The sequence below is a fragment of the Choloepus didactylus genome, chromosome 23, assembly GCF_015220235.1.
Source record: "Choloepus didactylus isolate mChoDid1 chromosome 23, mChoDid1.pri, whole genome shotgun sequence".
Taxonomy (NCBI): domain Eukaryota; kingdom Metazoa; phylum Chordata; class Mammalia; order Pilosa; family Megalonychidae; genus Choloepus; species Choloepus didactylus.
The window spans coordinates 30,282,297-30,305,926 of NC_051329.1; the positions used below are offsets into that span (position 1 = coordinate 30,282,297).

The window sequence follows — 23,630 nt, forward strand, 5'->3', positions numbered from 1 at the left end:
TGGGGGAGGATGTGGAGGTGTTGGATGTCCTCACCTCGATTGTTGCTGACGTTCTCACAAACATTGAGGACTGACGGCTTGGTATGTCAAGCCCTGTATCTTGGGGCTTGTCCTTATGAAGCTTCTTGCTGCAAAGGAGAGGCTAAACCTGCTTATAGTTGTGCCTAAGTGTCTCCCCCTCAGTGCCTCTTTCTTGCTCAGATGTGGCCCCCTCTCTTTAAATAAGCCACTTTGGCAGGTGATCTCACTGCCCCCTTAAATGGTCAAATCATGTAAGCTACATGGTTATATAATCATATTCAAGAAGCAAGGATACTGGGTTGCTGTTCAATGGTTTCAGGTATTTCCTTCTAATTATTCTATTACAATAAATCTAAAAAGGGATATCTATATAATGCATAAGAATAACCTCCACAATGTCCTCTCAACTCCATTTGAAAACTCGCAGCCACTGAATCCCTCTTTTCATTTCTTTTCCCCCTACTGGTTCAGAAGGCTTTCTTAATCTGATGATGCCAGGGCCAGGCTCAACCCTGGGAGTCATGTCCCATGTTGCCAGAGAGATTTACACACCTGGGAGTCTTGTCCCATTTGGCAGGGTGGGGGCAGTGAGTTTACCTGCAGAGTTGGCTTAGAGAGAGAAGCTGCATCTGAGCAAGAAAAAAGGTTTTCTGGGGGTGTCTTAGGCCTAACTGTAAATAGGCTTAGGCTCTCCTCTGCAGTAACAAGCTTCATAAGGCAAGCCCAAAATCAAGGGCTCAGCCTACCCAACTAGTGGTCCTCAATGCTTCCAAGAATATCAGGAATTCCCCAGGCAGGGAAGTTTAATATTACCATGTTTCCCCCCTGACCCTCAAGGGGGATTTTATTCTCTGCCCAAATTACTCTGGGATGTATCAGGGCTTCACACTAACCTGTAAAAACCAAACAGATCTCATCTCCTATTCAAGGTTCCATATACTTACGGTGTTTGAATAAACTGACCATACAAGTTAAATAATATAGTGTGCTACAGACAATATAGATTTTGCACCAAATAAATATCTCTTCCTTTGATCTCACATAGAGGTTGACATTTTAAAACACAATCAATATCATCCTTTACTCTTTACTCTCATTTACCTTAGTCTCAACCAAGTCCGTTTCATTCATGCCTCTAATTGAAGTCTGAAATCTTTGTCATCCTTTTTTACAAAATTCAGTTTTATTGAGATGCATTCACATACCATACAATCATCCACAGTGTACAGTCAGCTCTGCACAGCACCATGCTGCGGTTGTGAATTCACACTGTGGGGTGTGAACAGCCGGTCCAGCAGCCTTTGCAGCTGCGCACACCAGACAGCAACTGTCCCACGGGGCGGTTTCCCTTGTCCAGGTCATCGCTCCTCTGGTTTTTCTCTTCCCCTTTCAGGAAAAGGGAATTGGCTCCGTTGGGTGGTTCCCACAGATCCTTTGAGTTCCATGAACACTTGGCCCAGGTGAGGTGGGAGATGCTGTGAGTGGGCTCAGGGAAAAAGGCGGTTGGGCCTGGGAATCAGGGAATGAGGGATGGGACTTTGTGGGGCCTGGAGGCAGAGCCGTGGTCTGGGGTGTGAGAGGGGTGCACCCCCAGCTGGGCAGATTGCTGAGGGAGGAGTGTGGGAGGCTGTAGGACGTGAACAACCAGGGGTGAGCAGTGCGGGAAGGAGAAAGGAAACTCACTGGCATGGAGAGGGGTGGGGTGGTCCATGGGGTTCACAGGGGCTGGGGAGGTCTTTCCAAGCAGGAGTCCTGACATGCTGGGATTCCTGGGAATCACCTGTCCATGGACCGTTGATGCAGGCCATATGGGGAAGCATCTGGTGTGCAGACAGACCCAGGCTGAAATGTCTGATCCATGTGTGCTGGGGGAGGATGGTGGGACACAGCCCTGCAGTGACACAAGCAATTCACCTCCTTTCAGCAGTGCCGTTTCACTTGGGGGCCTCAGGGGGATCAGAAAAGATGACCTTGGCTGACCTTTGTAAAGGGGAACTCATCTGAAGATTGCCTGGGTCTTGCAAGACTGGGAAGGACGGGGCCAGCCCCGGGAATGGTCTGGAATTCCTGCCTAGATGGAGAATCCCTGAAGCAAACCTGCTCTCCTGGAGGGACCAACTAGGGCTCGAGTCCCTGAGAGACCCAAGCAAGTGAGAGAGCCACAGGCCTGCTCCTGGCTGATGCAGAGAGGGGAGACTGGCCTTTGGGGCTTCCAGGTGAGTTCCCCACCAGAATCACCCTCCCTCCACAATTAGACTTTACTAGGGGGATAATCCCAGTTTCCCAAGTTGGAATTGGGGTGGCTGCTGTGGCCACCTGGACCCCTTTTGCCCTCATTGTCCCCTTGGTAGGAGGAGAATATTATCCAAAGCCTTCACAAATTTTCATCCATAACATTCAGCGTCCAAAGTTACGAAGCATAATTTTAAAAAAGACTGAATGACAGGTTATTTGAATTAAAATGTTTTAAATATCATAGGGCTGTACAAGAGAAACAGTAAACCCTAATGTAGACAATGGCCTAGAGTTGATAGTATAAACATAAGTTACTGTTTCATCAGTGGTAACACAGATACCATGGTAATGCAAAGTGTGGATAATAGGGAAAACAGTGCTAGAGTGGTGGACAGTAACTTTGTATTTCCTGTATGATTTCTCTGTGATCTTTTAAGTTCTCTAATAAAAACATATAGATATAGCTTCGAGTCACCCAGAATAAAGTGGGCAGAACAAAGATGACCGGGTGGAAGTTGTGGGAGGCAGGGGTCTGCTCTTGGATGGTGGCCAAATGTGCCATCTTCCAGGGAGGTGGCGAGCAGCCTGGGGTTGTGGGTGCTGAGACACCATCGGGGGCAGGAGGGTCAGACCCATAAGGTCTTTTCCACAACCGGAGCCTGCAGTTCTGTGGATTGAAAGCCACACTTTTCTCTTTGATGTAAAAATTATATCACGTGACTTATTTCCAATTTTCCCTGTACTCCCAGAAAACCATATGTAGCTTTAAAGGTGAATAACTGCTAAGGAGACCCCAGAGTGGGAGGGCTGAAATGGAAGCCTGTGTAGACAGCATTGGGGCACAGGGGGAAACCATGGGGTCAGCAAAGAACTGGAGCAGTGAAGGAGGAGTGAAGCAAGGAGGGGCACTGAGGACCAGCAGACAGCAGTGTCCAGCGGGAGGAGGACTACAACAGGTCCTTGCCTCCAAGGCTGAGGCAGCCAGCATGGCAGGCAGGGCCATGAGCCGGTCCAGACAGATCTCTCCTCAGCACAGCTCTCACGAGCTCGGTCCAGCTGCATTGGCCATTTTTGCCTCAAAGGCCTCCAGTGGCTCCTTTGGTTCTGGCTCACTGCCACACCTGTGTCCTGGGCCACATCCATCCAGCCGGTGGCCGTGAGACACCATGCAGGCTGTGTGGGCCACCCTGCCCCTAACTCCTCCTTTGCCCTTTCAAACGCAGGCTGAAAAATGGAGTTGCTAGGAAAACAACCAGCTGCAACAGGGCTCTTCCCCCAGGAGCCACGGCTTCCCCTTGGAGGAGATAGTTGACTCTGGAAACAGACTTAACACTTACACCACCCTTTCCCTGTGACTGGTCAGGTACCAAAAGCTTTACAAACATTCATTCAATCACCATCACACCAGAAGAAATTTTAATATTTTATTATTATTATACAATTTCATAAGTGAAAAAGGAGAGAGGGTGAGTCAGTTGCCCACGGGCACAGAGATGAGACGGGTGGACTTGGGTTTTGGATCCTGGTGGCCTTGTTTAGAGTCCACGGGCTTCATGATCCTTCTCATGGTGGTCACAACATAGAGATGGTTATAACACAATTTAATCCTCCCCCATGGGTCTTTTCTCTTCTGCCCACAAAGGATAAATCCAAACCTCTAGCTCAGGCTGGAATGCAGCTTCCAATGGAAGGGCCAGATTTGGATTTGGCCATGAAGGTTGAGGGTGCTGACATTGGACAAGGGGCACTGATGGTCTATCGCTCAGTTTTGAGGCCCCAAGAATACCCAGAACTTTCAGAGCAGAGTCCATACTCTGACCCAGTTGTCTTCTTTAGAGTGTCAAGGATTGTGAGTTCATGAAAAGCAGATGGACATGGAGATGCAAGAGTTCTCCCAAACCAGAAAGCTTGTAGGTCAGTCATTTTTAACTGTGAGGAAGCACTTGAGAACAAAAGGACAAATTCTAAAGGAACCATGAGTGTTACTGGCAATCTTTGGAAGGAGGTCTCTGAGCTAAAAGATGCAGAGTGTGTGAGCAAGAAAACAAATGGTTGCTGCAAACTTCCCTTCTCAACTTGGTGACCCAGGAAGGACAGGATTTAAAGAACATCCTTGAGATCCAGTTCCCCTCAGCCCATTAGCTGGTGATAAGAATTGGGAACAAGTTCCAAAGGAATCCCAGGGCTTGAGGACGGTCATGCTCAGGGAGGGAGACCTTTAAATCCTTAAGGGTTCCAGCTCACACACTCTGAGTACATCATTTAACTCACAGACTTCCTCCAACAGATTGGCAATAATGCTGATGGTTACTGTAGCATTCAACTCCAGGTGATCAAGTGCTTCCTCACAGTCCAACAATGACTTTCCTACAAGCTTTCTGGTTTTGCAGACCTCTCGCAACTCCAGGTCCATCTGATTTTCACGACCTCGCCATCTTTCCCATGCTTTAGACAAGAGAACGCCGATGAACAAAAGGGCTCCGCAGAAGGTCCAGGACAAGGACAGCAGCTTGGACTCAGTCCCCAGGCCAAGGTCTTCTGGCCATGGGAATGCCATCCCCTGTGCGGGGTGACTCAGAGGCAGAACTGCACTGTGAACACTTCTGGCTACTGCTAGTGCCTCAAACCTGTTCCCTAAACCATCAATATTAACTATGTCACCTTGTCCTGGGTTCTTCCGCAGGCAGGTGTCCCCAGAAATCTGGGTATCCATTTTCCATTGGAACAGCAGTGGCAGGAAGATGGAGGATTGTGATGAGGGTTCCAGAGGTGGGAGGAGTTCCATGGGGCATCGATCACAGGTCTCTGGCTGCCAGTGGATCTCTCTGGGCTCAAAGGACTCTTGGGACAGGGGTTCTGGAAGGAGGAGGGGGTCCAAGGGGAATTGGGTGTGGAACAACGGCTGCTGGTGGATCTGTTGGGGCTCAGTGATGGAGGGTTGGGACAGGGGTTCTGACCACAGGAAGGAGTAAAAGGGGCATTGAGTGGAGGTGCGTGCCTGATGGTGGATTATCAGGGGCTGGAAGGCAGAAACCTGGGTCAAGGGGTCCAGAGGCAGGAGATTGCCCACTGGGTGTGAAATGCAGGTCGGCAGCTGCCACTTGATCTGTGGGGTCTTGACGATGGCCAGTTTGGACAAGGGGTCCTCAGACATGGTGGGGATGGAGGCTTGGACCAGACGTTCTTCAGGTGGGAGGGCATCCAAGCGCTGACGTGTGCGGGTGCGAGGCTGCCGGTGGATTGGTGGTGGATAAAACATATTAAATTGCGAGAAAACCTGAGCACAGTGAAAGTCACCCAAAGGACACTGATCATCAGTCCATGTCTTCAGGATGATCGCTGGTGGCTTGAAGTGATGTGGTTGGTACACTGGTTCCACAGGGAGCGTGTGGTCCAAGCCTCGCCGATTGTTGGTCTGCAGCTCCCGATGTGTTGGCGTCTTGAGACTGCACAGTATTGATAGCCGTGGTGCACACATGCTGTCTTCCGAGGACCGGTGTGTGTTCTCCCACCACTGCTGGTGGATCCACGGGAGCTGGAAGCTGGGCGGTTGGGTCAGGGGTTGTGCAGGTGGTTGGTCTCCCCAAGGACCTCGATTGTGGGTCCACAGATGTCGGTGGATCATCGAGGACTCAGCGGTGGATGGTAGGAACCGGGTTTCCCCAGGCAGGAGGGGGAATGTCGGGTGTCGAGTGCAGGTCCAGGGATTCCCTGGCCCACAACAGGCAGTGATGCGGGATGCAATCCAGGGAGACCCCATTGTTTGGACGGGGTTCCTGGTACCGGATGTGTGTGTGAGGGAGGACCCCTCACCTGACCTGAGCAGGTCGGCCAGAAGGAGCAGCAGCGGCAGCAGCGGCGCCATCTCGGCTCACTCAGGCTTTCTGCTCAGCCTCAGGCCTTGGCAACTGCCTGGTATCCAGGCCCCGCCCCCAAACCCACCCACCAATCAGCTGGCAGGACTCAGCTTCCTTCTTGTGACATCACCGCCTTCCCTCCCCGTGAGGTCACCTTACCCTCCCCCGTGATGTCACCACCCTCCACCCCCCACCGGCCCCCTAGTCGTGCCCTGCTGACTCCCTGCCCAGGGGACCTTCCCCACGACCGTCCTCCCTCCGTGCAGCCCCCACCTGCCTCAGTCTGTCCTGGATGTGGCCATTGCGTCGGGGGTGGTGACCAGCACTCGGCCTTCACTGAAGTAACTGTGGGCAGCCTGGGGAGCTGCCACCACGTTTCCTCAGGGACCCGGAGGACTCTGGGATGGGGCAGTGAGGGCGACTTCCAGGAACATGGTGCGGTTCAGCCCAGAGTCCTGCCCCGGCCCAAAGCTGTAACCATCTCACTCCAGGTGGGTCTGGGGTCCCCAGGGGAACGTGCACACCCCTCACCTGCCAGTGCTGCAGCCACTCCCTTTGCTGGTGGAGCTTTGGGCTCTGACACTGGGTCTGTGGACTGAGAACTTCAGGGGAGGGGAGACCCCAGTGAGAGGTGGGTGCAGGGGAGGCTCCCACACCAGGAGCGCCTTGAGCTCAGGAAATGCATGTCTGGGCCAGTCCCATTCGCCCCTCCTGGGCTAGGCCAGGAGCACTTCGGGGGTGTGAAAGTGGCTCCGGGTCTCAATGCTTCTCCCTAACAGCAGTTCACTGGGGTCCACAGGTCCTGTCTAATGGAGCAAGGCCTCCCTGGCTCTCTGACCCCTAGGGGTGATCATCTGACTGAACCCTTAGCAGAGGATCACTGCAGGGTTTCCACAGAAGGTCTGAAAGGGAGCAGCAGCCCCATCACTGCTGTTCCACAGAAAGCTCTGCTGGCCTCGGCCCCTGATGAGCCGCTGGGCTCCCAGGAAGGGGCTCCTCACCCCCTCACACCTGGCCAAGGTCCTTCCTCTTCAGGCACTGGGACATTTTTCCACTTGTGGGAACTGGGTGTTCCCACCCCTGGCCAGTCCTGCTGTCATTCGTGTCTCTGTCGTCACCTCCCTGGCCCCAGCACTGGGACCCACACCCATGGCTTCCTCCTCTTTGTCCTCATCACCCCCGGAGTGATGCCTGCGTGTGCTCGTCAGATTCCTGCCTGCTGTTCCCCATGAGGGGCACACGGTCCCCCTGGCTTGATCTGGGTTCTCTGGGCCCCGCTCCTGAGCACGGCAGCAGCACAGGCAGGTGCTCAAGCACGTCCCTGCCCCCCACCTTATATGACTCTGCTCCTGTGGGGCCAAGACATTCCACATCAGCAGATGCCTCCCCGATAAAGCCTGGGTCCGACCACTCAGGATAGAGTTTCTCCCCATCCATCTCATTCTAGTTTTGTTTTGTTCACACTAACTCTTGGGAACCCCACACACGTTTTACACTCTCCACACACCTCAGCTGGGAGGTGCCACATGTCAAGGGCTCCGTAGCCGCCCAGTCATGGCCACAGGACTGCACAGAGCAGGGGAACCCCTTTACCTCCCACACTCAACTCTGAACACTCACCTGAATCTCTGCCTTTTCCTCCTGTTTCCTGCAACAAGGCAGCTGCTCTCCAGCAAAACTCAATGGCCAGAAGCTTCCCTGATCCAGGTGATGCTCACAATGGCCCCCTGGGCTTCAAGACTGTGTGACCCATGTCTGCATGTGGGGGGAACTCCTAACCATTGTGGCCTGGGTGCGGGGGCATCAAGCAGTGTACACTACACTCAGTCACACCCACAAACACACCTTTAGACGGTTAAAAACAAGAGTGTGAACAAGGCGACTGCAGTAGTGGGCACAAGGCCTGGCACAGGCTCCCTGCCCATCCTCCAAACAGGCAGCAGGCCCCACCCTGAACCCCACACCCCAGCTGCTGTTCCTGCCCGAGACAGAGGCTGGGGTTTAACCCTGGCCCTGCCTGCTGTCCTGTGGTCTCCTCACCATCAAGAAGAGGACAGGCCCACACGTGGTTGCCAGGGACAGAATGGAACATGGCTTCTGCAAAGGGTGCAGCCGACTCCCCAGCACACACCACCCTCCCCATGGGGGTTTCCTGATCACCATGGGACCATGCCACAGAGGGTGCCAGGAGTACACATGTGCAGCCCACATGTCCTCTGCTGTTTGACTTTTGCTGGAGTTTGGGGCTCTGCTAGAAATGTGGAGACACATCAGAGTCACCCCGAAAGAGGACACATAAGGTGACAGAGTCATTCAGCGGGGGAGAGGCCCCAGCCCATGCTGCAGGCTGGAAAGGAATCTGAGAGCACAGCTCCCTGGGCTGCACTGGCCATGTGGGAAACTGCCCTGTCCTGCAGGGAGCCCGTCTTGGGGTCCTTATACCCATGGGGTAGAACAGGTAGAGGCTGCAGCCCACATCAGAGTCCAGACCCCCACAACATACATGGGTGGAGGTGGGGCCCCGGCTCGGAGTGCATGTACCTGTGGTGCTGACAGGTGAAGGTTGGGGTCCAGCTTATAATCCATACATCTGTGGGGTAGAGAGGTAGAAGTTGGGTGTGGCTCGGAGCCCATATCCACAAGTGTGGATGGGTGGGGGCGTGTGGGCCTGGCTTGGGGTCCATATACCTGTGGGGTAGACAAGTGGAGCCTGTGGCCTTGCTCAGGGCCCATAAACCCACAGTGTATGTGGATGGAGGCTGGGGCTTGGTCACAGTCCATCTACACATATTGCAGATAGGTGGTGACTAGGGCCCAGCTTGGAACCCAGAAATGAGTAGTGTAGATGGTAGAGGCTTCGGCCCAGCTCAGAGCTCATATCCCCAGTTTAGACTGGTGGAGGCTTGGGCCCAGCTTGGTGCTTCAATCCCCACAGGGCCTGGCTAGGAGCCTTTATACCTGTGGTGTAGACAGGTGGAGGCCTGGGGTCAAGCTTGGAGCCCATATTCCTGGAATGTAGACCGTGGCTGGCTGAGTCCTAGCTTGGTGCCCAGATACAACTGGGTGAACAGGTGGAGGCTAGGTTCCAACTTGTAGCCTATATCCCCATAGTGTAGACAGCTGGAGGACTGGGTCCGGCTCGGAGCCCAAATTCAAACAAGGTACAGAGGTGTTGGATGAGCCCAGTTTGGAGCCCATACACCTGTGGTGAAGACAGGTGGAAGGTAGGCCCAGTGCAGAGCCCCCAGAACCACTTTGTAGATTGTTTGTGGCTGGGGCCCAGTTTGGAGCCCATGAACCTGTAGGGTAGACATGTGGAGGATGGAGCCAGCTTAGAGCACATATACCCACAGTGTAGACAGGTGGAGCCTAGAGCCGGGCTCGGAGCCCATGGACGTATGGAGTAGACAGGAAGAGCCTTGGGTTCCACTAAGGGCACATATACCTGTGGTATAGACAAGTGGAGGTAGGGACCAGCTTCAAGCCCATATACCTGTAGGATTCACAGATGGAGATTGAAGCCCAGCTTGGTGTCTGCACACCTCTGGTGTAGACAGCTCGGGGCCCAGTTTCCTCAATGAAGACAGGTGGATGCTGGGGCCAGGCTTGGAGTCCATATAACTGTGGGGTAGATTGGTGGAGGCTGTGGCCCAGCTCAGAGCCCACATCACCACAGCATAGATTACTATAGGCTGGGGCCCAGCTTGGAGCCCATAGCTCATCAATGTAGACACTGTGGGCTTGGGCCTACCTTGGAATCCGTATATCTCTAGGTTGACAGGTGAGGTTAGGGACTGGCTTATAGCCAATACAACTGTGGTGTAGACAGGTCATGTCTGGAGCCTGGCTGAGAGCTCAAATTACTGTGGTGTAGACACGTGGATGCATACCACCCAGTTTTGAGCCATATATCTGTGCTGTAGATGGCTGGAGGCTGAGGCTCAGCTCAGAGCCCATGTTCCCACAGTGTAGACGGGTATGGGCTTGGACTGGGTTGGATCTCATATCCACACAGTGTAGACAGTTAGAGGCATGGGGCCCAGCTTGGAACGCATATCCATGAGGGGCAGACAGGTGGAGGCGTGGGTCCTGACTCAGAGCCCATATTCCTGCAATGTAGACATGTGGAGGCTGTGGACTGACTCAGAGCCTATATTCCCACAGTATATACGAGTATAGGATGGGGACCAATTGCAGCCCATATATCCTTGGTGTAGAAAGTCAGAGGCTGGCACCTGGCTCTGAGGCCATATCCTAATAGGTAGACGGATGGAGGCTAGCAGGAGCTTAGAGTTCACATAAGAGTGGTGTAGACATGGGGAGGGTGGGGCTAAGCTTGGAGCCCATGTTCCCACAATGTAGGTGGGTGGAAGACGGGTCCAGCCTCTGAGCCTATGTATTTTTTGGTTAGAGAGTTGGGGCCTGGGTACCGGCTCGGAGCCCATATCCTCACAGTGTAGACACATGGAGCCTGGGGTCTAGCTTGGAACCCATAAACTTATGGGATATACAGGTGGAGACTGGGGCCCACATTGGAGCCCATATCCCCTCACTAAAGATGGGTGTAGACTGGGGCCCAGCTTGGATCCCATATACCTGTGGTGTAGACAGGTGGAAGCTGGGGCCCAGCATCAGCCCATATAGCTTTGGGATAGGCAGGTGGAGGCCGTGACCTGGCTCGGAGCCCAAATTCCTACAATGTATACAAGTAGAGGCTGGGGTGCAACTTGGATCCAATATACCTGTGGGGTAGACAGGTGGAGACTAACACCTGGCTTGCAAGCCCATATCACCACAGTGTGTGATATGGGTAGATATGTAGGGCCCAGTTTGTAGCCCATATACCTGCCAGGTAGATGGGTGAATATTGGGCCCGGATCAGAGCCCGTATTCCTGTAATGTAGAAGGGTGGAGGCTGGGGCTTCGCACACGGCACATATCCCCACAGTGAAGATGGGTGGGGATGGGGCCCAGCTCAGAGGCCATGTACCTGTGGTGTAGAGAGAAGGAGCCTGGGGTTCTACTTAGTGCCCATAGACCTCTGGGCTACATGGGTGGAGGATTAGACACAGCTCAGAGCCCATAGCCCCAAAGTATAGACAGGTGGAGGCTCAGGCCTGGCTGGGAGCCTATATCCCCACAGTGAAGATGAATTCAGGCTGGGCCATGGCTTGGAGCCGATATCCCCTCAATGTAGACGGGTGGATGCTGGGGCCCAGCTTTGAGCCCATATAACTGTGGGGTAGACAGGTGGAGGCAGGGGCCAGGCTCACAGCTGATATCCCCTCAATTAGATCAAGGCTGGGGCCCAGCTCGGAGCCCAAATAACTGTTGTGTAGAAAGCAGGAGACAGTGAGCCCAGCTTGGAGAGCATATATCTGTGGGATATATGTAGATGGATATAGATATATGTAGATGGATATAGATCAGGTCCAGCTTTTAGATCAGTTACCTATGGTGTAGAAAAGTGGAGGCTGGGGCCCAGCTTGGAGCCCATATTCCCATCATGTAGGAAGGTGGCAGCTGGGGCATGGCTTGGAGCCCATCTCCCCACAATGTAGACGGGTTGAAGTCGTGGGGCCCAGCTTGGATCCCATATAAGTCTGGTGTAGACAGGTGGAGAACAGACCCAGTTTGGATTCCCTATGCCCACACTGTAGATTGTTTTAGGCTGGGGTCCAGCTTGCAGCACATATACCTAAGGGGTAGAGAGATGGAGGTTGGACCTGGTTTGGAACTTTTCCATATGGGTGTAGACAGGTCAAGGCAGGAGACTGCCTTGGGGCACAAATAAATGTTGTATAGACAGGTGGAGGTTTGGGGCCCAACTAGGAGCCCATATACCTGTGGAGTAGATGTGTGGATGCTTGGGATAATCTCAGAGCCCATATTACCACGGTGTAGATGGGTGGAGGCTGGTACCTGGCATGGAGCCCATATACCAGTAGTGTAGACAAGAGGAGCCTGGGATTCCGCTTAGAGCCCATACACCCTGGGGTAGATAGGTGGAGGGTAGGGCCAAGCTTCGGGCCCATATTCCCACAGTGGAGATGGGTGGAAGCTTTGAACTGGCTCAGAGCCCATATCCATACACTGTAGACGCATGGAGCATGAGGTCCATCTTGAAGACCATATACCTATGGGGTAGACAAGTAGAGGCTGGGGCCAGAAATGGAGCCCACATCCCCACGATGAGGACGGGTGTAGACTGAGGCCGAGCTTGGAGGCTGCCTGGTTCGGTGCCCAGATATCCATGTTTTAAACAGGTTGAAGCCTTGGGCGCAGCTCAGAGCCCATATTCCCACAGTATAGGCAGTTGCAGGCTGGGACCCAGCTCAGAGTCCATGCCACAACCAGGCTACACTGTGGGAATGTGGACTCCCAGCTGGTACCCAGCATATACCTGTCTACACCACAGACATCTGAGCTCTGAGCCAGGCCCTAACTTCCACGTGTCTACACCACAGGTATATGGGCTCCAAGGTGGGCTCAACCTACACCCGTCTACACTGTGGAGATATGGGCTTGTTACTGGGCACAGCCTCCTCCTGTCTACCACAGTTAGCTGGGCTCGAACATGGGCCGAAGCCTCTACCTGTCTACACTGTGGGGTTATGGGCTCCGATCGAGGCCCCAGCCTCCTCTCATCTACACCACATTTATATGGGCTCCAAGCTCAGCCCCATGCCAAAACAAGGCTAAACTAGATGGATATGGGCTCGGTGCAGGGCCCAGCCTCCACCTGTCTACACCACAGGTGTATGGCTCCAGGAAGGCCCCACGCCTCCACTATCTACATGCTTGGGATACTGGCTCGGAGTTGGTCCCCAGCCTCCACCTGTCTACACCATAGTCATCTGGGCCCCAAGCTTAGTCCTAGCTTCTACCTGTCTACACCACAGATAAATGGCTCCAAGCCAGGCCCCACACCTTCCCCCATCTACACTCTGGGGATATGAGTTCTGAGCTGCTCTCTAGCCTTCACCTGTTAGCCTCACAGGTATATGAGTTACAAGGTGGGCACCAGCCTCAAACCACCTTCAGTGCAGAAATATGAGCAAGAACTGGACCCCAGCCTCAACTTTCTAGCCAACAGTCATATGATATGGGCTCCAAGTTGAGCCCCAGTCTCTAGCTGTCTACACTGTGACTATATGGGCTCCAAGGCAGGACATAGCCTCCATCTCTCTACACCCCAGGTATATGAGTTCCAAGCGGCGCCCCATGTCTCCACATGTCTACTCTGTGGGAGTATGCACTCCAAGCTGGGCCAGATCCTCCACACATCTTCACGGTGGGGATACGGACTCGAGCAAGGATCCAGCCTGCAACCATCTACATTGTGGGAATATGGGCTCTGAGCTGTGCCCCGGCCTACAGCCATCTACCCCACAGGTATATGGGCTCCAAGCTGGGCCTCAGCATGCACCCGTCTACACCACAGCTATTTGCATTCCAAGCTTTACCTGAAACCTCCACCTGTCTACACTGTGTGGATATGGGCTCTGAGACAGGCACCAGCCATACCCGTCTATGCCGTGGAGATAGCAGCTACAAGCTGTACCCAGCCTGCACCCATCTTCACTATGGAAATATGGTCTCCATGCTGGGCCCGACACCTCATCCTGTCTAAAACACAGTTATTTGGGCATTGAACCAGGCTCCAGCCTCCACCTGTCAACCCCAGAGCTATTTGGGCTGATGCTGGGCCCCAGCTTCCACTGTTCTACACCACAGTTCTATGGGCTCTAAGCTGGGCCCCATGCCTACAACTGTCCAAACAACAGTTGTTCTGCTTCTGAGCTACAGCCAAGGCTCCACCTGTCTACACTGCAGGCATATGTGTTCCAAGCCGGGTTCCAAGCCTCCACCCATCTATTCTGAGGGGATATGGGCTCCTTGGCAGGCCCCAGCCTCCATCCCTCTGCCCATAGTTACACGGGCCCTGTGCCCATGGCTGTCAAAACCAGTTGTTTGGAAGTCGAGCCAGGCCCCAGCCTCCACCCATCCACATTGCAGGCCCCAGCATCCATCTGTCTAACCCAGAGTTACATGGGATCCTAGCCAGGCCCTAGCCTCAACCAATCTACACTACAGATGTATGGGTTCTGAGCCAGGACCCACACTCCACCTATCAAGCCCACAGGTATAAGGGCACCAAGACGTGCCCCAGCGTACACACATCTACACAGTCGAAATATGGCCTCTGAGCCGAGTCACAGCCTAAACCCACAAACACTGTGGGGATATGGGCTCTGAGCAAGCCCTAACCTCCACCTGTCTAACCCAAAGGTATATGTGTTCCAATGTGGGCCCCAGTCTCCACCTTTCTATATGGGGAAATATGAGCTCTGAGTCAGGTCCAGTCACCACCTGTCTACCCCACAGGTATATGGGCTCCAAGTTGGGCCTCAGCCTCCATGTGTATACCACAGGTATATGGTGTCCTTGCTTTACCCCACACCACCACCCGTGTACACTGTGGGAACATGGTCTGAGAGCCGGACCCTGTGCTCCACCCTTCTACCCCAGAGTTATAGGGGCTTCAAGCTGGGCAGAGCCAACACCCGTCTACCATGTTTGAATTTGTGCTCCGAGCCAGGCCCAGTCCTCCCACTGTCTACACTATGGGGATATAGGCTCTGAGTTGGACCCTAGCCTCCACCTGTCTACCCAGTTGTATCTGGAACACAAGCTAGGACTCAGCCAACCCTAGTCTACATTGCTGAAATTTTGGGTCCAAGTTTGGCATCAGCCTTCACTTGTCTACCCCACAGGTATATGGGTTCCAATGCAGGCCTCAGCCTCCACCTGTCAACACCACAGGTATATAGCTCCAAGCTGGGCCCCAGCCTCTAAATGTCTACACCACACGTATATGGGTTCCATGTCTCCACCAAGCTACACTGTGAGGATATGGGCTCTTAGCCAAGCCCCAGCCTGCACCCATCTACACTGTGGCAATACGGGTTCTGAGCCTTGCCCAGTCCCCAGCCACCTACTCCACAGGTTTATGGGCTCCTGCTGGGTCTCAGCCTCCACCAGTCTACACCACAGTTATTTGGGCCCCGAGCCAGGCCCCAGCCTCCACTGCTCTATACCAAGCTTTTCCCAGCCGACACGCTCTACACTGTGGGGATATGGGCTCCAAGCAGAGCTCCAGCTTCCACCCATAATGACTTTCGGGGTAGGGGATCCAAGCTGGATCCCAGCCTCCACCTGTCTCTACCACCAGTATATGGGCTCCAAGCTGGGTCCCAACCTTCACCCATCTACATTGCAGGAATATGGGCATCCTGCCAGGCCCCAGCCTCCAACAGTCTGTATTGCAGTAATATGAACTCTGTCCTCCCCCCATCTACACTGTGGGGATTTGGACTGGGATTCAGGCCCCAACATCCAACCATCTACCCACAGGTATATGGGTTCCAAGCTGTGCCCCATTTTCTACCTGACTATACTGTGGGGATTTGGGCTCCAAGCTGGGTCCCAACCTTCACCCATCTACATTGCCAGAACATGGTCATCCTGCCAGGCCCCAGCCTCCATCAGTCTATATTGTAGTAATATGGGCTTCAAGCTGGGATCTGTCCTCCCCCCGTCTACACTGTGGGGATTTGGGCTTGCAGCCAGGCCCCAACATCCACCCATATACCCATAGGTATATAGGCTCCCAGCTGGGCCCCATTTTCTACCTGTCTACACTGTGGGGATTTCGGCTCCTAGTTGGGCCCCAGCCTTCACCTGTCTACACACCAGGTATATGGGCTGCAAGCACGGCCCCACACTTCCCCTTGTCTGCACTGTGTGGATATGGGCACTGAGCCAGGCCACAGCCTTCACCTATCTAGACCACAGGACCATGGGTTCAAAGCTCAGCCACAGTGTCCATCTGCTTACACCTGGGTAAATGTGCTCCAAAATGGGCCCAAGCCTACATCTGTCTACACTGGGCGGATATGTGCTCTGAGTTGGAGCCAAACCTCCACCAATCTAACCCATAGGTATATGAGATTCAGGTTGGGCCCCAGGCATTCACATGTCTACTGCAGAATTATTTGGTGTCCAAACCAGGCCGCAGCCTCCACCTGTCTACCCCACTGTTACCTGGGCTCCAAGCCAGACAACAGCATCTACCTATCTACCCCACAGCTATATCGAATCCATGTTGGACCCCATGCCTCCACCCATCTACAATTTAGGGATACAGGCTCCGTGCTGGGTCCCAGTATCCAGCTGTCTACATTTGGGGATAAGAGCTCCATTCCTGTCCCCAGTTGCTGTGTCTACCCGACAGTTACATGGGCCCCGAGCCAGTTCTCAGCCTCCAGCTGCCCACACCACAGGTGAATGAGCTCCAAGATGGGCCCCAGTCTCCACATGTGTAACTGTAGGGATATGAGCTCCGAGCCGGGCCCCAGCCTCCACCTTGTACACTGTGGGATTATGGACGCCGAGTTGGGCACAGCCCGCGCCTGTCTACACCACAGTTTTCGGGGCCCTGACGCAGGACCCATGCCTAGACCCATCTACATTCTGGGGATATGGGCTCCAAGCAGGGCCCCGTCTTCTACCAGTCTACACTGTGGGGACATGCGTTTGAGCAGCACCCAGCATCTACCTCTCAACCCAAGCCTCCACATTTCTCCCCACAGGTATATATGCTCCAAGTTGGACCCCTGCCTCCACCAGTCTACACCAAATGTATATGGGCTCTAAGCAGAACCCCAGACTCCTCTTGTCTACACCACTGGTATATGGGCTCCATGCCAGGTACTAGCCTCCACCTGTCTACACTGCCATGATATAGGTTCTGAGATGGTCCCAAACTGCCAAACATCTAGCCCGCAGGTATATGGGGTCCTAGCTGGGCCCAATGCCCCTACCTGTCTATACCACATTTATTTGTGCCCCAAATCTGGCCCCAACCTCCATCTGTCTATACAAGTATAGGGCTCCAAGCTGGGTCCTGTCTACATCAGAAGTTTATGGGCTCTGAGCTGGAGCCCAGCCCCCACCTGTCTACCCGCAAGTATATGGGATCCGAGTTGGACCCAAGCCTCCACCTGTCTATACCACAGTTATATAGACTCCAAGCTGGGCCCCAAGCCTGTTACTCATCTACATTGAGAGAATATAGCTTCGGAGCCAGGCCCAGCCTCCACCCATAAACACTGTGGGGATATGTGCTCTGAGCTGGGCCCTACTGCACCTGTCTACCCCACAGAAATATGGGCTCCATTCTTACCCCATCCTCCACCTGTCTACTCCATAGTTATATGGCCTTCAATCTGGCCCCAGCCTTCACACGTCTCCACCACAGTTATATCGGCTCCAAGCTGGGCCCCACGCCTGCACTGTGGGGGTATGTGCTCTGAGCTGGGTCCTAGCCTCCAACCACTTACACTGTGGGGATATGGGGTCTGAGGCGGGCCCTCACCTCCACCTCTCTACCCCGCAGGTACATGGACACCAAGCTTGATCCCCACCTTCTCCCCTCTTCTTTGTGGGCATTTGGGCTCTGAGCAATGCCCCATCTTCCACCCATCTACCCCACAGGTATCTTGGCTCTGAGCCCAACCCCAGCCGCCACCCATTTACCCCACAGGTATATGGGCTCCAAGTTTGTCCTCAGGCTTCCACCTGTCTATACCACATATTTTTGGCTCGGAGCCAGGCCCCAGCCTCTACCTGTGGACCCCACAGGTTCATAGGCCCCAAGCTGGGTCCCACACCTCCACCTGTATACACTGCGGGCAGACGGGCTCTGAGCTCTGCCTAAACCCTAACTCATCTACCCCAGAGGTAAATGTGCACTAAGTGGAACTCCAGGCTCCTCCTGTCCACACCCAAGTTATACGGGATCCAAGCCGTGCCCCAGCCTCCAACTGTCTACACTGTGGAGATATGAGCTCTGAGACAGGCCCCAGTCTTGACCTCTCTACACTATGAGGATATGGGTTCTGGGTTGGGTCCAAATCTCCACTCATCTACCCCACATGTATATGGTCTGCAAGCTGGGCCCTAGCCTCCACTCATCTAAGTGTCTGGACATGAGCTCTGAGAAGGGCTGTTGTCTCACCTGTTACCCCACACCTATACTGGATCCAACTTGGGACCCAGCCTCCAATCATAGACACTGTGGGAATTTGGGCTCTGAGCCAGTCCCCAGCCTCCACATCTATACCCCATACCGATAAAGGCTGAAACTGGGCTCCAACCTCTGTCTACACCACAGGTATATGGACTCCAAGCTGGGCCCCAGGACTCCAACTTTCTACACTGTAAGACATGGGCTACAAGCTGGGCCCCATGCCTCTACCTGTCAACACTGTGGGCACATGGGCTCAAAGCCAGGCATCAGAATCCACCCATCTACACTGTGGTCTAATGGGCACTGATCTGGGGCCCACAGGTATATGGCTTTCAAACTGGGCCCCAGCTTCCACCAGTCTATACCTCACGTATATGGGCTCTGATCCAGGCCACAGCCTCCACCCATTTACAACGTGGGGATACGGGCTCTGGACCACGCCCCTGCTTCCACCTGTGTACGTTGCGGAATATGGGCTCTTACCTGGGGCATAGCCTATACCCATCTACACTGTAGGGCTACGGGCTCTGAGCCGGACCCCAGCCTCCCCCTGTCAACTCCACAGTTCTATGAGTTCCAACCTTGGCCCTGGTCTCTACCCATTGACCTTGTGGGTATATGAGCTCTGAGTCAGACCCCAGCCTCCACTCGCTGACATCGAGGGAATATGGGCTCCGGGACAGGCCCCAGTCTCCACCTTTCTACAGCACGTTCCTATGGGCTCCAAACTGGGCCCCATGCCACAACCAGTCCACACTGTGGGGATATGGGCTCTGAGCCGGGCCCTCGCCTCCACCAGTTTACCCCACAGGTATATGGACAACAAGCTTGGCCCCAGCCCCTTCCCCACTTCTTTGTGGGCATTTGGGCTCTGAACCAGGCCCCAGCCTCCACCCATCTACCCCCCAGGTATCAGGTCTCTGAGCTAGGACCCAGCTTCTGCCCATTTACACGGCAGGTATCTGGGTTCCAAGCTGGGCCCCAGGCACCAACTGTCTACCCCACAGATATATGGACTCTGATCTGGGCCACAGCTTCCACCCATACACATTGTGGGAATATGGGATCCTAGCCAGGACCCCCTCTCAACCTGTCAACACTGTGGGGTTATGGGTTTTGAGGTGGGCCAAAGTCTCCACTCATCTACACTGTAGGGATATAGGCTCCGAGCCAGACCCTAGCCTCTACCTGTCTACCACAGGTATATGGGCTCCAAGATGGACACCATCGTCCACCTGTCTAGATGCTAGTTGTATGAGCTACAAGCTGGGCCCCAGCCTCCACCTCTCAAACCCTACAGTATATGGGTTCCAAGCTTGGCTGCAGCCTACAGTCATCTACACCATGGGCATATAGGCTCCAAGTTGGGTCTCAGCCTCCTCTACCTACCCCACAGGTGTAAGAGGTCCAAGACGCGCCCCAGCGTACACACATATACACAATCAGAATATGGGCTCTGAGCCGAGTCACAGCCTAAACCCACAAACACTGTGGGGATATGGGCTCTGAGCCACCCAAGCCTCCACCTGTCTTATCTACAGCTATATGGGTTCCAATGTGGGCACCAATCTCCACCTTTCCATATTGTGAAAAATGAGCTCCAAGTGATGCCCAGTCACCACCTGTCTACCCCACAGGTATATGGGCTCCATGCTGGGCCTCTGCCTCCACGTGTATACCACAGGTATATGGGGTCCTTGCTTTGCCCCACACCACCACCTGTGTACACTGTGGGAATATGGTCTGAGAGCCGGACCCTGTGCTCCAACCTTCTACCCCAGAGTTATATGGGCTTCAAGCTGGGCAGAGCCAACAGCCGTCTACCTTGTTTGAATTTGTGCTCCGAGACAGGCCCAGTCCTCCCTCTGTCTACACTATGGGGATATAGGCTCTGAGTTGGACCTTAGCCTCCACCTGTCTACCAAGTTGTGTCTGGACCACAAGCTGGGACTCAGCCAACCCTGGTCTACATTGCAGAAATTTGGGGTCCAAGCTTGGCATCAGCCTCCACCTGTCTACCCCACAGGTATATGGGTTCCAATGCAGGCCTCAGCCTCCACCTGTCAACACCACAGGTATATAGCCCCAAGCTGGGCCCCAGCCTCTACCCGGCTACATTGTGGGAATATAGGCTCCAAGCTGGAGCCCAGGCTTCACCTGTCTACACAGTAGGTATACCGGATCCAAGCTGCCCCCCACGCCTCTACCCATCTACACTGTTGGGACATGGGCTCTCAGCCGGATCCCAGAATCTACATGTCTACGTTGTGGGGATATGGGCTCCAACCTTGAGCCACCCTCCACCCATCTATCCCACAGGTATGTAGGATACATGCTCGGCCCCAACCTTCACATGTCTAAACCGCGGGGATAGAGGTTCTGTGCTGGGCCCAGCCTCCACTTGCCTCCACTGGAGGCATATGGGCTCCAAGCAGTGCCCCAGCCTCCAACCATCTACACTGTGGAGTTATGGGCCTGAGCCAGGCCTCAGGCTATATCTGTGTACTCCACAGGTATATGGTCTCTGAGATGGGCCTCAGCCTCCTCCTGTATAAATTTCCGGGAATATGGGCTGCAAGCTGGATCATAGCCCTCACCTGTCTACACAACAGGAATACTGGAACCAAGCTGGGTCCCACGCCACTGGCCATCCTCACTGTGTGGATATGGGCTCTAAGTTGGATCCTACTTATCACCTGTCTACCCCACAGGTATATGGGCTCTGAGTCCAGCCCTAGCCACCCACCGACTACATTGTGGTAATATGGATTCCAAGCTGGGACCCACTGTCCACCTGTTTATGCCACAGGTATATGGGCTCTGAGCCGGGCTCCAGCCTACACCTGTCAACACCACAGTTTTAAGGGCCCCAAGCTGGGCTCCAGCCTATACTCCTCTGCACTGTGAGTATATGGACACAGATCTGGGTCCCAGCCTCCAACTGTCCACATCAAAGCTACAAGGGATCCATCCTGGCCACATATATCCATCCATCTACACTGCTGGGATATGCATTCTGAGCCAGACACCAGTCTCCATATGTCTACACCCCAGCCTCTACCTGTCTACCTCACAGGAATATGGGCTCCAAGCTGGGCCAAAGGCCTCCTACCTGTCTGCATTGTGGGGATATGGACTGCAGCTGGTTCCCAGCCTCTACCTGTGTACTCCACAGGTAGATTGGAAGCAAGCTCTGCTGAACAGCCACCTCTCTACTCGACAGGTGTATGGGCTCTGAGCAGGGCCCCAGCCTCCACCTGTCTACTCCACTGTTATGTGGGCTCCAAGCCAGACCATGGCATCTACCTATCTACCCCACAGGTATATCGAATCCAAGTTGGACCCCATGCCTCCACCCGTCTACAATTTAGGGATACAGGCTCCGTGCTGGGTCCCAGTATACAGCTGTTTACATCTGGGGATAAGGGCTCCATTCCTGTCCCCAGTTGCCGTGTCTACCTGACAGTTATATGGGCTCCGATCCAGTTCTCAGCCTCCACCTGTCCACACCACAGGTGAATGGGCTCCAAGATGGGCCCCACTCTCCACATGTGTAACTGTAGGGATATGGGCTCCAAAGATCCCCCATATGGGCCTACGAACAGAGATCAGGGAGGTTAAAGCAAAAACATTCCAGAAAAGGAACCTGGAAGGCAAAGGTGAAGACAGCTCCACGTGACAGAAAAGCAAAGGAACCAAGGATTGGCAGCCGGCCAGGACACACTGACCCCAGAAGGAAGCAAGCCCTCCAGCCTCTGAAACCAGTGTGCTGTTTACAGAAGGAAGGCTCCAGGATGGCACAGAACCTCTGCCTGGGAGAGGACTTCTTGGTAGATTCAGAGCATCCTAGGAACACACACTCCTACTCTGCCTAATTCTCATAGCACCCTTTCCAGCTGTCCTTCTTCCATTCTAAAGACAAGCAATTTGGGGCATGTTCACAAAAGCTTGCTAGCCGCGCCCCGTCCTGAGCATCAAGACCCACAGAAGCCTGTAAGAAAACACTGCACTGGCCAAGAAAGCGGTGATGGAACGAAACTGAAAGGTGCCCAATCACCTGCCGTCAGTGAGCTCAGCCATCGGCGGGGAGGTGCCCAGTGCTACGAGTGGTGCTTCTGCATCGGCCTGCACTCGGCACCCCGCTTCTTGGTGGCCTCTGTCTACTGCAGCCACTCCCTCGGCTGCCCATGCCCGTGCCCTGGCTGCCGCCCACTTTCCCGCCTCAACTTCGGCCTCAAGGTCGTGGAGAACCTTGTGCTGCTAGTGCTCACCTACATCTCCCCCTCCGAGGACCTCACATCCCTCAGTCACGTGCTCCTCACCTGCATTCTCTGGCGACTGACCCAGAAGCTCACAGATCGCAAGTCCTACAGCTGGAAACAGAGGCTCTTCATCGTCAACTTCGTCTCCTTCCTCACGGCGCTGGCTGTCTACTTTCGGCACAACATGTACTGTGAAGCTGGAGTGAACACCATCTTGGCCATCCTGGAGTGCACCGTCGTCATGACCAACGTCGCCTTCCACACGGCAGCCTGGTGGGATTTTGGGAACAAGAACTGCTCATTACCTCCCGGCCTGAGGAAAAGCGATTCTGAACCTTCTCTCCTGCTGGGGAGGAGGTGGCGCCCTGCCCAGAAACAAGAAACAAGGTGACACCCTGGCCTTCCCCACCGTGTCCTCTCTGGGCCCCACTGAAGTCGGGGAGGAGGCGATGAGTGGAAAGGCCTAGGACGAGGCTTTCCCCAGCCCTGCTGGCTTCTTTCCCCACCTCCCACATGGCCACAGGGGCCTTCAAGAGCATCGCCCCTGCCTGAGAGGCCCCAAGAAACTGGGTTGGCAGGAGAGCGCCCCAATCTGGTGCTAAAAAATATTCCTGAAGTTCATAATCGCCACGGGTTTCTTGGTCCTTACAGAGCCTCCTCTTAGACTGAGGGCAGGGACCACTGAGCAGGGGCTGCCAGCAGAAAACCTTCTCACTACATGGGCTCATTCACCCAACACCAAGTCCAGTGCTGAGGTGGCCCAGATGTTCCTAGTCCTAGATGTTCCTAGTCCTAACTTCACGTCTTTGATTTGGTATGTGCCCTCAGGCATATTCTTTTTGAGTCCGTGTGCCCATGTGAATATTAGGGGTTGGGGGTGGGCTATGATTTAGGGGTTGGGGGTGGGCTATGATTTCCAAGGGCTCTGCCAATCTGCTGGTTCTGATGTTACTTGGTGTACCCAAGGGATAACGTGCTCCAGAAAAAGCACCCAGCACAGCATGTATTTCCCTTTCCTTCTGAAATGTCTCCCTTTGCAAAGGCATGGGGTGGAGGGATGAGAAGCACAGGAGTCCTACCCCAAAATGGTGTCCCCCCCCCAATCCTCCCTACTGCCCCACACCCTGAGCTCTTTTGGTTGTACGTTTTATTTCACGGGAA

The 23,630-nt window shown here is 54.2% G+C and overlaps 1 pseudogene; it reads left to right on the forward strand.

The window, feature by feature from the left end:
• The first annotated feature begins 6,283 nt into the window (after positions 1–6,283).
• On the forward strand, positions 6,284–22,948 carry LOC119519309 (annotated as a pseudogene).
• Positions 22,949–23,630: the final 682 nt, after the last annotated feature.